Below are 16,069 nucleotides of genomic sequence, written 5' to 3'. Positions count from 1 at the left end.
GGAGTATAAATTGTTAAGAAAATAAGCATAAGCGCGGCAAATGTACGTAACATATAGTCGCGTTTTGCGTTAGAGCTTCAAATAGTGGAATTAGTTAAAATCCTTAAACCTACTTGTTGAGGCGGGAGGTCTTCGCTACGCAATTAGGACTTACTTTCCTATTTGTAAATGTTTACATGATATTCGATACATTTACGTATATTAATATTTAACCATTCTTAAAATGCACTAACTTAAGTCGAACTGAAATGAACTGCATTTAACGCAGCCTGCATGCTTTCATTGCCGTAAGTATCAAATATAAAATAATTTATAACCAGCCTTGGCCATCTACAGACTAATAACTCGTTTCGTATTATACTTTTCTAACAGATTAAAATATGTCACTAATAACACGTCATTCATACATATATATATATATGAACATTTATATATATATATATATATATTCAAGGGTACATATATATATATATATATATATAAGAGTGAAAAAGAGACTAAACTCCAATTTCATTTTAATGAAATGTATCGTCTTCAGTTTTATTGCAGACTTTATTGTTGAATGGCAAAAAAAAAAAATAAATAAAAAATAAAAGAGAAAAAAAAAAAAGAAAGAGGAAAACTGAAACAAAAATATGTCTATAAATTATCGGTAGACAAGAGAGTGAGTCTGGTGTCCGTAAAATGCCAGAATTCAACGCAGCATAGAACACACATACAATATTAAGTATTTACATATGTGTAGCCATTGGCATCTTTGGCCTTATTAACATTGCATTCGCTGTTGCAATTTCGCGCCATTTGAATTATACTATATGTAGAGATTATATTGCACACTAGCAACATATTGATCTTGTAGTCAGCCGCATAGCCCAGACCGTGTAGTGACGTTGCACATAATATACTAAATTAAATCAAGCAACTCGAGCCAATAGTCTCGGAAATTGTTGTCGTCATCATCAGCATCATCAGCATCATCAGCATCATCAGTATCAACGTCATTATTATCATTAACATTTTGGCTGAGTGTGGTGAAAGTAACTTTATACCTTATAACTGCACAATCAGATACTTTTAATATAATAATAATACCCGGTGACCAAAAGTAAACATCAAGAAATGCAGCTGCGGCAACAGATTCCATATTAGACGATTACTTGGTACGTTGTCATACAACGCGCAAATGCGGATGTTGCTTTACAGCTACTGCTCTCCGCATGTATAATGCGTTTATTTGGAAATCAAAAAAAAAACTCCGCTTTCAAATGAAATCTTTTGCTCCTTAGTTATCTCTTTCGATCAAAATTTTTACCCGCTACTGAATATATTTACCGCTAATGGTCAAAGCTAATGACACAGGGATAGTATGTGACATTCGGTAATATACGACTTTATTTTATACAATTTTTTTTCTCCTAAATTACTTAGTTAGTAATAAATTTTTTTTTTTTTTCTCAACATATTAATCCATACTGTCTGTGCATGCGCACCTGTACAATATGCGTACCAAAGATAATCAATTAACACATGTTTATATAGATCATCAACAAAATTATTCGCTATGAAAGTAAAGGGAAAGTGTCGAAATGATGTTTTTCTTACTCTTAAAAAGATCTTTTGTGTGCCAATCATAATAAATCTTTAATTCCCTATATTTATCGTATAGAGTGCAGTACTTGTTTTCAATACTTGTAATGTGTAAGAATATGCGCTTTTTATATGCTCCTATACTATGATCACGTGTACGCGCTTCATAAGCTATTTTCAATTAGCAGGAATAGCGGGAGTTCATTTTATCATCTTGTACTCCTTTTCCAATTCGTCTATGTGTCTGTCTGTGCGTCTATGTGAAATTCCGACTAAAATAGCACAATACTTTGCCTAGAAGAATAAGCATGATTCCACCAAGATCCGTTCCCCTTTCGAATAACAAGAAAAACTACATATATATTATACATGAACTCTTCCTTGAAAGTTCACATTTAAAAAATACCACAGTACTAAGAAATTGATGGATATCAAAAAAATTCTTTTTACCTCATATACATGCACATATGTAGATAGATATATGTATGCATATATATATATATATATATATGTATTAAAAATTCAAAACTAAGGCGTACTTATAAAACTATATAATTATATATATGTCTATATATATGTAACTATATATATAACTATATATATATATATATATATATAAAATTATAATATATAAAAAAGCGAGAGATTTTTATGCGTAAATTATCTCGTTTCGATGACTGACTACAAGTAGTGTATGGTTAACCTGAAAAAATTCCTCAGTATTGCAATAATGAGTGAAACAATTAATTAACCAGTCAAATGATCAAACGGCAAGTTTCACTGTAGTCGTAAGACAACATACCCTTACACGCAAGTGAAATTTATAATCCGGCAAATTGAAAAAATATTATTATTTGTGTTTGCTCACAAACTTACACATACATCTGCACTTACCCTCCGTACATTTGTCCATAAAATATCCGAAAAGTTGAATTTATTATTTTGCAAAGAGTTCATGTAATTGATGAAAATCAATTCAATTGATGGATTTAAATTTGAACTGAACAATTGATCTTTGCCAAGTTGAAAGCAAAACTATCACTCATTCATACCCTCAGTCAGACAGTTAGTCACTTGGCTGGCCACTCAACTGAACACCGCTGCCAGTTTATTTATTTATTTTTTTTTTTGTTTTTCATTCATGCAACTCGTTCGTTGTGTGCGCATGAACAAAAGAGTTTTTTTTTTTTTTTTTTTTTGCTTTAGCAGACTTTTTTTTCGCATTAAATGTCCTACTTTTCCATAAAATATTTGCAAGACGTTTTTACCCACATTTCGAAAAAGATGGTAGACAAAAGAATGTCACATGCGAATGGGATCGATTTTGAAATACTCATCATCATTGATGAACTGAAATCCAAACTAAAAGGAAAAAACAAATAAGAAAAATATGTTTCGAAAAACAATAAATAAATACATCTTGTATTATATTCGATCCAACTAGCAGGTGTACGATATTTGATTACACGGTAAGACGAACGTTGGTTTACCATACTTGATATATCGATTATATATCGGTTTATACACATGTTATATATCGCGTATGCTTCATACGATCGCACCTTATACAGAAGAGTGAGCGAGAGCGTACAGGTTAAAAACGATATCGCCACCACACCTGGCCGCACTTATTTCTTAGTATACAGTGGGTGAGTTTTAATCTATACAAGTTTTTAAGTCACAATTTCGGAATAAGGAAAACGTTATCAGTGCCAACGTAATCGTGATATGATTCATGGATTAAAGTTCTGATGTTCTTGCGACTTAAAGTTGCCGAAAATGCTTAGAAAAAATGTGAGAGCATATTGATTATTCCACGTAACGTATTTGAAGGTCATAAAGACGATAGAATGGCAGAAAACACATATTCGAATGGCGTTGTTTGCAGCGACTTGAAAGTTGTGACTCAATGAAAAATTGGAATTAATCCTTGAACGAGTTTTAAAGTCGATTATCAATGAATATAACGCTCAAGTTGTTTGCACCGTTGACGAGGAAGCACAATCCCTTGTCACTGTTAAGTGCTCGTATAACGTGTTAAACGGTGGCCTTCGCTCGCTCACCAGCGAAAATAGTGCATGCCGTCTACACATCACCCATTGTCCCAAGAAACATTGATGTTGTGGAAAAACTAATGATGCAAAATCGAGATACGGCATACTGTGAGGCTGAGGCAACATTAGGCATTAGTTAGTTGCATTAGCCTATAAAAAATGTTGCAACATTATTGAGTTGTACAAAAGTTGTTTTCTTTTTTCTCTCCACATAATTTGACAAAATCAAAAAGCGATTGGTCGCTCGTTTTTTCGGAAAAACTGCTCGTGAAGCAGCTGTGTTTTTAGGTGAACGTAAAACGATCAATTCTGAATGGTATCTCAAGATTTATTTGCCACAACTCTTCGATGATATAGGGTAAACAAATCAAGGTCGTCGAATCATTCTTCATCATGACAAAGCGGACTTTTAAACAGCCCATCTAGGAGCTGTTTATTTAAACGTTCAATAAATCGATTTAGCCACTTACCCACCCTATAGTCCCCATTCGGTACGTAATGACTTCTGTTTGCGCATATCAAGAATAAATTGCGTGTAAAAGGATCTTCGTTGCCAGAAAAAGTCGCGGCTCACCGATATTTATTTTTTATGTTTGGCTTTAGGCAGATTTTAGCAAATGGCATCTATTAATGTACCTGAAAGGAAGACAGCGATAGCGACGTTGAAGCTCTCTCTTATATGAAGCATTATATTACACAAAGGGCTGCCGGTGCAAACCTGAGAAAACTTTCCAACGAAGACGTTCAATAGTTCTTCTTAGATGTATTCAAAAACTGGAATTCATATCAGCTTTGGGAAAAGGGAAACTATATTCTTTGTTAAAGCAAATTTCCTTGCTCATATTGTATATATATCATATCATATTTATGGTGAAGCATTTGCGTCTCGAAACCTGCGCAAAATTGTTAAAAATCCATGGTTCTCTTCTCATACTTCTTATGATATGAGTTAACTTTTAGTAAATCGTTATATCTTTGTTTTGATTTTTTGACTTTCCTCTCCCATACGTTTTATTGAAAAGGAGGAAAGAAACGAAAAAGAAACACAAAAAAAAAAAAAATTTCATTTAAATTTCTACGGTGTTTAAGAGCGCTCCCTCGCCTTCTCGTCTGATGTCAACATTGAAAATCATCCAGTTTCTGCGCGAGCTCTATAACGGAAATCTCGTTGTACTTATTAAATAAATACCAGACACAGAAAAACGTTGGCGCGAGTAGCCCAATATATATATATATATATATATATATATATATATATAGCAAAGATTTGTTTTGGCGCGTCATTGGCGTAAATGTATGGTTTGGTATGGTATGGTATGGTATGGTATGGTATGGTACGGTAGGTGAGTGGACAGTAGTGGGGTGATTTCATTGTCATATCGGATACTTCACACTTTTTTTTTGCTAGTTCCTGTTCATCAGAAATATCCACTGTATAACTAGTTTTGTAATTGGAGTAGTTTTCATTGTCATTTCTTGTTTGTCGCTCTCGTTAAGTTATACTGAGTAAACCTTCCTTTTCCTCGCTGTTAAATGTTTTATGAATATAACCAGAATTAAATAACTTGCAGCCGACACATTGTGAACGGTTAGCCAAGCCAGTTGCAGCAGTAACAACAGCAGGAATTTTAAATTGCTGCGATTTTCAATTAATACCGGTTTTACATATGCCCATGTTTCTTATGCAGATTGAAGATGATGACGATAATATGCCGATGATGACGTTAAACACATTGTATATATTTTATCTAATTTTCGTTTTTTTATTTTTTTATGTTTTTATTTTTTTTTAAGTGTGACTGTGTGTAACCGACTGACAGACTACTGTTTCATTCTTTCATACTCACTAGAGAATTTTGTGCACCTTTCCATCCATCTGATAGCTCATAGCTCCAGACACGTTTATTTGCATGAAATCGATCACCAAATATACCAATTTTCTTGTCTTGCTGCTTGCTGCTACCAATGTTGTCGTTTAAAAATAAATTCAATCAAAATTCCATTGAAAAAGTAGATCGTGTGTCTGAAAGGAGTATTTTTAGAGAGATGACAAGTGCAACCAGCCAAAAAATACAAAGAAAATCAAATCAATCACCTGCGGTTTTTTGTCGATTTTTACACAACTCAAACTCAAGATACAAGAGCAACTACAAGTGTAGTGTAATGGCAATAATTTCAATGCGTCATTGTTAAATTAAATTGTATTATATTTTTTGAATTATTTATTAATTAATAATGAATGTTCAACTTTCAATTGAATTAATCTCATCTCTATCATTTCTATCAGTGCGTATGACTGTACAGATAACATAAAGAATATCCTCAAAAGTGCGATATATATATACATATGTATATATAAATATATATATATATATAGAGGAGAGCGATCTGTATGGGACAATTTTACATCTATAAGCTCCAAAGTTTGCTTCTATATCCTCTGGATTAGAGCAATCTTGTGATATATCATAAACGTTACTTGATTGCCTGATCGTCTGGCTATTGTATGTCGTAAAAGTTTAACTTTAGTCAGATTTAGAAACGGATAGAGAACAATAAAGAGAACGAAAATGAAAACGAAACCATATCACGTTATATTTGCATTTACGCTCTGCGCCTTAAATAAGATATGATAAATATGAAATACTGAGCGATTTAAGCGAAACCTGCATGACTTTACTATATGATGCACGTTCATTAAGAGGAGAAGTACCGCTTAATAATTAAAACGAAAACAGATTATTATATAGTTTGTTAACTTCACATTGCTCAAAGTCGCCGACTTTGAACTTACTATGCGAAAAACTCCATATTCTTTCTGTTAATATTTCTCAGCGATTTTCTTAAACGACGGTATTCCTGTGTTGTTCTATATTCCGGTGTTGTCAAAATCTTAACGCTGACTGAACTGTAAGAGACCTATACCCTTATGTCTTATAGTCTTATGTTTTATATATAATATGTGGTATACTTATGTTAAGGCTAACTGAACTGTAAGAGACTTATGGCTTTATTAGCCCAATTATTTAATTATTTATTGTTCTAAGTAAGTATGAGCGCAAATATGAATAGCCGAGTAGATAAGAATCGCTACTACCAAAATCTATGTTTGCGGTTTCAAATCTCAATGTGATAGAATTTGCTTTGGTTGTAATGAAGCGTGATTATGTTCAGTCGGTAAGAGCATAACACTAATCGATTGTGCCTTCACCCACTAGGCTGCGGCCCTTTCGCTATCTATGTCTCTTTTCTTATTTTTCTTCGACCATCGCCTTAGTACGCGAATTGGGAACAACTCTTGAGTGATTCGTCATATAATAATTCAAAATAAAGAACACTTTATTATTATGGGTAGACCGGGATGACAATGCGATTCAGAATAAGAATGAATAAGAAAAAAATAATAAATAATAAAAAAAAAAAAATAAGAATAATAAAACAAGAAGATTGCAGACGGACAAAGTCAATCTTTAAATACCCTACACCAGTTCGCCTAATACTGTTATATTCAATCGTTTTGCTAATAAGGCGTCAAAAAAATTCGTGCAAAGGCATAGTTTTCATGAAGGTACCCATACTGGGGGATGCCCAAAACATTGTATGATCTGAACAAGCAAACGTGATTTACTTTCCAGAAATTTTATTATTTTTCAGTTTCCGTCAAGGAAAACTACAAATTAAATTTTCTTTCTACATAACGCCACGCTTCTTATGATAATCCTTATAATATATGTTAGGGTCTAAAAAATAGACCTAAGTGATCTAAATATCCTATCGTTAATCTGCTATTACGGACCAATTTTCATTATGAACTATTCAAAACTAGCTCGTTTTCTGAACGATTTACTGTTTATAAGAAATTTTATATAGAATGGATTCTAATGGAGATGGAGACAACGTGGTTCTAACTATGTCCATTTAATTTTTCTATTTAATTACTATCATAAACAAAATCTCATCATAAAACATGCCACAAGTAGGCCTTTTTGGTGTATAATGGCTTACATTTCGTGAGAAACCTTATGTGCGATGGTATCCAAAAAATAGGTCTACTTGGTCCAAATTCGGCAAGGTTCCTTTTTATGTCCATTTACTATTATGAAACTATTTTGTACGTGAAATATCGAAAACTACACCTTTCTTCCATATAAAGATTCACTTTCCGTTGACACGGTTATATAAGAGGGGGTTCACAAAATTGCTCCAGCCGAACGAAATTCTGTATACTAATTTAGAATGTGGAAATATTATTACACAAAAAGTTTGGTCAAAGAATTTTGAAATTTTCACACAATAGGTTTTCGAAATAAGACGTTGTATAAATAACGATCGAATAAGTGGACCGATCGTTCGTTCTTGGATCAAAACACGTCAATCAAAATTTACGACTTGTAGTTTGAACACAAATTCACATCGACCTGTCCATGTGAACTTGAACGACAGACGGACAGACAGACTTCGAGCGATTCAAAAAATGATTCTGAACCGATCGGTATAATATAAGGCGGATTAATCTTAAGCCCTTCTGGGTGGTACATACGTCTGCACATACTTAATATGACCTGTACCACAAGAGCGCCCTTCGCTCAAATATTTTTGTGTGACTTTTGGGGTAACGCAACTGTAAATTTTTCAGAAAATCAATTTGTTTTTTTATTACGTCAAGAGATAGTTGGAACCTTCCAGTATATGAAGCAGCAAATTTGATAATTGAAAGAATATTTTTCCTACAAATTACCCGTTTTCTCTGCGAAGAACCTTCAGCTGTCGGCAACTGTTTGACTTCTAATTTGTTTAATATGCCAATAGATATCATTAAGAGGTGCTTATGTTAAGCTTTCTTTTCATACCCTACACCATATTTGGTACAGGGTATATTAAGTTTGTGCGGACGTATATAATACGTAGAAGGGCTTAAGATATATCCACTTTTTATTACACCAATCGATTCAGAAAATGATAGCCTGTCTGTCCGTCTGTCTTTCTGATCTCTGTCCATAAAAATTCTTGTTCAAGTTACTGGTCGCAATTCAGGGCACGAACACTGTTGCAGACTGTAAGATATTTATTCGTGGATCGTGTCTTTTGTTTTCTTTTTTTTATAAACTAAATGCAACGATAATTGTAAATAGTAAGCCTACTGTTGCAGGTCTAAGAAGGAGTGTTTTTTGGTTTTTTTTTTTTTTCAATAAAAAAAAAGGTAATAGCAAAATAATAATGGCGGAAGTTGTTAAGCTATTATATAAGATTGAAACGAAAAATGATCTTTAGGAAATATCAACAACTTGGTGACACGGGAGCTATTTACGTGACGCAATTTTTGCCGCAAGCACCAAGTGTATCGGATGGAAATCTTGGTACTGAAAATAATAATTCACTTGATGCAACAATTCATCAATCTCAGCAAAAAGGAGGTAAAAACAATTATTGAAAAATAATGTTTAAATTAACTGAACAAACATTCCTTTGGTACTTCAAGAAATTGTTCAAAATTCCATTGAGAAAAAGAAAGAAATTTTTGAAGTTAACATTTCAAATCCGCCTGAGTGGCCGAAGGCGAGTAATCTCGACTAGCCACTCAATGGTCTTGGGTTCGAATCTCAAATGCGGTAGAGTTTTTAATAAAAGCCGATAGCCTTAGATGCTAGTGCTTTTAAGAGTTTAGTCTTAGAATTTATTTCTCTGGCGAAATTAATAATAATAATAATAATAATAACAATTCGAAAATTTGTCTTTCGAGAACTACCTGCTCAAAGATTCGAAATGTCTCGTCGACATTAATATATAGAAGTGCAAGTGTGTTTTCAACTTTTTACCAATAATCTGCTATACACACAATTATACAGTTATTCTTCCGTGTTCACGTCAACTTTCTCATTTCTTTTTTCTCGAAAATTTTATGTTAGAGCGTTTCTCTTTCGCTGCATCTGTTAAAGACTGGTCGTTATGCTTGATCCGTTCAGCGTCGACTGTTAGTCAGACTATCGTTAAAGTTGCACGCAACAGTTCGAAAGACTTTATGTAAAAAAAAAAAAAATAAATAAATAAATAAATAAAAAAAAGCATCATATTAGACTAAAATATTTTCTTTGCCCAGAGATGCAAATCTGGAGATTTTACCTAGGCTGTTACCTTGGCCTTACCACCTAACCGAGTGAAAACTGGGCGGTAAAATCATTTACATTTTTATAGCCCAGCGCATTAGTGCCTTGATTCAGTTACCGCAAAACCTACGTAAGAACAATATAAAATTATATAACTAATTGTATGTAAGGATAAAATTCTTAATTCTGTTTTTAGTTATATGATAATAACACAATCAATTATCAATATCAGTAAATATTTACAATATATAAACATATATATTCGATAAATAGAAAAGAGATTGCAAGCAAGAAATCGATCAACTAAGTGAACGATATCTGTCAACTGACAGGAGAGATAGTGAAAAACTTGGGGAAAGTGGCGAAAGGAGAAAGAGAGATGGAAATACTAGAAATAATACTATCTTCTGGGCCGCTATACAATATTTGTATGCTTAATGGGCCATTGTCAGATTCACTTTCACTAGGGCTGCGGCTGCAAGCTTGTGTCACGAAAGATAATTTAATTTCGATGAGCTGATAATTGTTTATGTATTTGTTAATTAGTTATTTTTTTTGTCTTGAAATGAAAACTTTTCCTGGTAAATTGAGCTTAATTGTATAATCTTTTAATCTGTTGTAGCAAAAATTAATATTTATTTGGACCGGTGTCACCTCCGCTTTTAATTGTTCCAATTTAATATTGGTGCCTTTCTCTTTAATAATATTACGGCACATTAAACGTACTTAATCGCGCCAGTATTGTATAGTATAGTGTAGTAAAATAAAAGCATTGAAATCAACAAAAAACAAAAAAAAAACAAAATAAATAAATAAACCATTCAAACAACAAAAACAACAACAACAAGACGAATAACAACAAATTCAACGACAACAACGACAAATGACGAAAACATTACGCAGAATTGATGATGGAACAGGCTTTAGCGAAATAAAACATTGGCAAAGACGAGGAAGATCTTTTTGCACATTTTTACTCTCGAAACTGTTCAATTGAAAGTAGTTTTGCAATGACACACTGAGCTAGACATGTCCAATGACATGAAGTCAAAGCGACCGGCAAACAAGCTGACGACCAGTTATACGTTTATATATGCACTTACATTGATAAAGTATACAAACTAAACAAATCAAGCAATGGACAGCAAGAAACTCAGACAGTGCGACTAAATGACTGTATAATGGTCTATGTTTAATGAAAGCGTACTAGGAAAGAAAGTTAGTGTGCCGATTGTGGAAGGAGTGAAACAAGAGAAGGTTGTTGGTGGTGGAGGCAATGGAGGCAATAATGGCCACTTTTATTTGTTGTTATTATTGTTGTTGTTTGAATGGATGAGATGAGGGAAATAGTGAAGTAAACAGAAGCAATTTACAAATTCGCGAGCATCTGCGCAAACAATAATAATACATATATAAGAGAGTTTTATAAAAGAGCTTACTTACGACATACTAGGCATTGTACACATTGTATACATTAAAAAAAAAAAAAAAAAAAAAAAAAAAAAACAAATCAAAAACAACAATATCAACGAAACTAACAAACACAAAGTACCGGCACTATGAACATTTCTGTTGAGTTTAACTACGGTAGCCGTGGCTGCAGACAAATTCAGCCAATAACTGTCGGATGTGGTTCTTATGATGCAGAAAGTTTGAAAAACTGCAAGATGAGAGCTTTTTCACATAAAAGCTTCATATGAAATTTTTCTCTTTCAATAGCGCATAAGCTGTATACACATGTATATCTATATATATATATATATATATATATATATGTAGAGGTCGGCGTCTTTATCAATATTACTGCCGCTAATATCATGATTGTGTTGGTTTTGCTGTTGTCATTTTATCAGCAGACGTTGTTTTTTCGTAGTCGATGTTGTTTTGTTAACGTTATTGTGGTAACGTTTCTTAAATTGAGAAGAGTAAGATGAAATTTTTTTGTACATATGCCAAGTATTTCACTATGACCAAGCAGGTGTATTAACCATTCTGCGGTTACCCATGGCATGAACTAGACGCGCGCGCATAATACACATTTCTTTTCTTTTTTTTTTTTGTGTTTTCAATTCAAATGACAAACCCTGAGTTTGGGTGAAATTTAGAAGAAAAAAAAAAAAAAAAATTTATTAAAACAAAAAAAAAAAAAAAAAAAAAAAAACAAAAATAAAAACACATACGCACACAAAAACGTTATTCTTATATTTGCAATCATCATCTCCTTTGCATATATAAAACATATAAATAAAGAAAATAAAAAAAATGTAAAAAATTTTTTTATAAATAAATAAATTCAAAAAATCAAAATTTCATTAATGCTAGTGTACTAGTGTGTGCGTATTCAAATGCTAAGAAAGTTAATTAATTATTCTTTAATAAATTTCAACAAATTGAATTTTAAATGATTTTTTTAATCTGAAAAAAAGAAGTAAAAAAAAAAACAAATATAAAAAATTTAGAAATTTATTAAGAAAAAAAAAAAGCTGACGAAAATCGAAATTATTTTATGAAATAAAGTAAAAACAACAACCGCTTAACTAAAATTCCAAGGAAAAATATATATGTAAATGTTAAAAAAAGCAAACTATTTGTGATTTTTCTTGAAACCGGATCTAAATTCAATGCATGCTTTGATGCAGCTTATTTAGTGCAACGTTTGTTGTTGTGGTTTCTTACTCTTCAAACACTCCAATTGCAAAATTTTGCATATATTTCCCACAATCCTTACTCTCACCGTCACTGCTCTATTGTTATTGCTGTTGCCGTTGGTGTTGGTGTTGGTGTTGTGCTGTTGATCTTGTTGTTTGCTGTTCGCAATTGCTCCTCGTGTTGCATCTGCGAGTATCTACTGTGAGCTTAATCTGCTTGGATTGTACATATAGAAAACAGGGCAACAATTAGTTAGTTACTTATCTGTTGTATTCCAGGTGGGTGATTAAATAAATAAATATAATACATTATTATTATGCTATTATCATGCTTTCACGTGGTGTTTTATCAACAAGTAATAAAAGTCCTTTTCGTTTGAAACACCTGCTTAGAATGCCAAAGGAAAAAAACCGAAAAAGGAGAGAAAAAACAAAAAAAGAACCGTTTTGGTTTCAAAAGCAAAGTAGAGAAAAGAATATGAATTTTACGTATGGAACCACGGTTTGTTGATTTTCTAAGCAAACGTGTCTCTCCCTCTTAATACCCCTTCAAGATAATTCAAGATAATTAGCTGCATTATATATATGCATATATTATGCATGCTTTTCTCTCCCCTATTTCATACGTTAATAAATCACATTTTTCTGAATCCTGCTTTCCACTTCAACACACACACACACACACACACACACACACACACACACACACACACTCACACACACACACACACACACACACACACACACACACACACACACACACACACACACACACACACCCACACACACACACACACACACACACACACACACACACACACACACACACATGCACAAGTAGATTTCAATCAATTGATGAAATTGAAAAAAAAAAATAATAATAAAAATAATTAAATGTTCATGTGCACGTCATTCGATTTAGAAGAAAGAAAGTAAGAGTTAAATGTTCCGTGAAACTCTATTCCATTTCATTCATTTCATAGATTCTCTTCGCTCATTACTGTTCACTAAGATTAGTTCATTAAGAATCAATCAATCATGCCTATCGTTAGATAATTCAATACTTTTAACATAATCTCTTAGTGTTTAACAAAACTTGTATCGTATTTCGATTATTTATCGTTTCATTCATTCACTCATTATTTCTCTTTAAAAATGCACACATAACTCAAATCTTTGTACTATGTATAGTACTGTGTGGACATTGTTCCTTTCGTTTTTGCTTTTTGCAATAAGGAAGAAACTTAGAATCCTTCTATCCCTCTCTTCCTCTCTCTCTCTCTCTCTCGGTGTCTTTAATTCGATTTCTCTTTCTCATTGCAAGCATTGACTAAATGTAAATAATAAAAAATAAACAAAGATTTTTGAATATGAAAATCATTTCTCTATCTGAACCGGTATTATAAAGTTTAAGATAAGCGCATAAATAAAATGCCGTATTATGAAAATTTATGGGGTTACATGTATATGTGTCAAGTGGTAAAAGAAATAAAAACTAATAACTCTTGTCAAAATGAAATTAGCAACGAGCGATATTCATATTTATTTATATATTACGTTAAATAAATTGAAAAGTATTGGAACTAATATATAATAATATAAATATATATATATATATATATATATATATATATATATATATATGTATATTTTTAATGCATTCTTCGACCAAGTACCTTGTGGAAGCGAAGGGTCCATTTCAAAGATTATGTAACATTTATTTACCAGTCGAGTAAACACCTCCTAGATTGCCATCTTTTGATTTCTGATCATCATCCTGCTTATAAAAAAAAAAAGAAGCAATATATATATGATTTTCTAGAATAAGCTGTCAGCTCGTTTCTGAATGTTTTTCCTTTCTCAAGACTTTCATTCATTACTACTATAACTAAGAAATGCCATAAACGGTTAATGGTTTATTATTTTTGCATTCACTTGTTTTACCTTGAAGTTGGGCTCTAATCATCAACGCATTGTTTTGTTTGCCCGAATATTAAATAAATATGCTGTCCAGCTTAGGTTTTTTTTAGTTAAATGTTTAGCTAAAAAATTAATCTTTAATTTATTTATTTTTATTTATTTCTTTGTCTCTCTCTATCTCCCCCATTTAAGATAATGTAACGCATATTATATAGTGTGCGCGTTTGAAATGCCATAAGCATTTGTAAGAATCGTTCATAAAGTCGCAGTGTAAAAGACAAAGATATATTAGATTGGTACGGATGTATGCAAAACTCCGGCTCCACCTTTTATTTTGCTGATCGACTCAGAATCACTTACTGAATCGATTTAAGCTTGTCTGTCCCCATGTCTCCTTTCTTTTCTTGTATTTTACTTACACGCCGCAAATTTTCGAGATATGCTGAGACATGATATGCTTTAGCCTAAGGGCAAATTAAAGTTTTAAAAAACTCATTAAATGAATAACTGTATTGAACGAAATAGTGTAGGGTATTTAATGGTGGGCTGTGACCCCACATATTTTGTTTCTACTTGTTGGCTTTTGCATAGGTATTTCTATGCTTAATAAACCCGGGCATTATTTTTGCTTTAGACGACAATCCCAGCGTTAAGTTAATATCGATTTATCGAAAGTTGTATGATCTCGATCTAGTAAATAATTGTGCTCAAATTTGTACTGATATTTATTATAAGTTATAAATTACTTGTAGGATCACTTTCATAATGTTCCTGAACTTTTTCCCGACAAGCGGCTTTTAAATCTGTTAGATGAAGACTTAAGTTAAAGAACTGATGTGATAGCTTTTCTTTCAATTCTTTCAATCGAAGGACTTCCATGTAGCCGAGTAAATAAGGCTGATGAATATCAAGACGGTGTTTGCTTGGCTCAAATCTCAGTATGGTTTTGGCCATAATACTTGGTCGTAGTAAGTGCTGCCACTGCGTTCATCCCCTATCTTTTCATATCGTTCCTCATTTCTTTCCAACCATCACCGTACCACACGCATAGGCGATATCTCAGGGATTGCAAGTGCACAAATACAACTTCGAACAGAACAATATTATAAAATTGCTTTTCCTTTTCTGATTCCTTTTGGGCGTGTCCGTGTTTCAGCTCAGTACTCAGTTCTGCGCGATTAATATTCATGTTAAATTTTTAGGGGGATAGACACACACAGACAGACGAACCTAGCTTTATGAAGTGGCAACTTTCAAACGACGTTTATAAAAATTTTATGTGATATCGATGCTGTGATGCTGTTTATGTCAATTTGAAAAACAATAGAAAAATGATATAATCTTCTATTGAATAAACTTAATCCGCCCACGATGTCTCTCTTTAAACTTTCGTGTGTTCAAACTTTGAATTGAAGTATTTCAATTATTCCAAATTACATTCTCAAGAAATATACAGCCTGTGCGTACCATTTTATATTTGTATGTATATATTAACTAGTTTGGATATATAAATCGATTTGTGTTATGAATGAAAACAATAACATTTTAGTTGTTGCCATGACTCGCACAAGTATCTTAGAGTCACGACGTAGTATGATTCATTATAAAAATGCGTGTTACGAAGAGGGTTAAACATTGGCTTCTGATAGCAAAATACAGGTATGGCAAGAGGACGCCCAAGAGCGATGTTTTCTGGTTCGAAACCGAATCGATAACCGAATTGATTGCCATTGGGATAGAGACAGAGAGAGAGAGA

At 32.6% G+C, this 16,069-nt stretch overlaps 1 protein-coding gene across 2 annotated transcripts in view; it reads left to right on the top strand.

Moving 5' to 3' along the window:
- The first annotated feature begins 12,266 nt into the window (after positions 1-12,266).
- The window catches only part of LOC119637451, an 18,552-nt gene continuing 14,749 nt past the window's right edge, over positions 12,267-16,069 (top strand). For both annotated transcript variants that reach the window (XM_038033481.1, XM_038033472.1), the window contains exon 1: positions 12,267-12,672. The gene's annotated coding sequence lies outside the window, so the exon portion shown is untranslated. The remainder of the gene's footprint in view (positions 12,673-16,069) is intronic.

The sequence above is a fragment of the Glossina fuscipes genome, unplaced genomic scaffold (assembly GCF_014805625.2).
Source record: "Glossina fuscipes isolate IAEA_lab_2018 unplaced genomic scaffold, Yale_Gfus_2 0, whole genome shotgun sequence".
In the NCBI taxonomy this organism is placed as follows: domain Eukaryota; kingdom Metazoa; phylum Arthropoda; class Insecta; order Diptera; family Glossinidae; genus Glossina; species Glossina fuscipes.
This window is presented reverse-complemented; position numbering and strand designations above follow the sequence as displayed.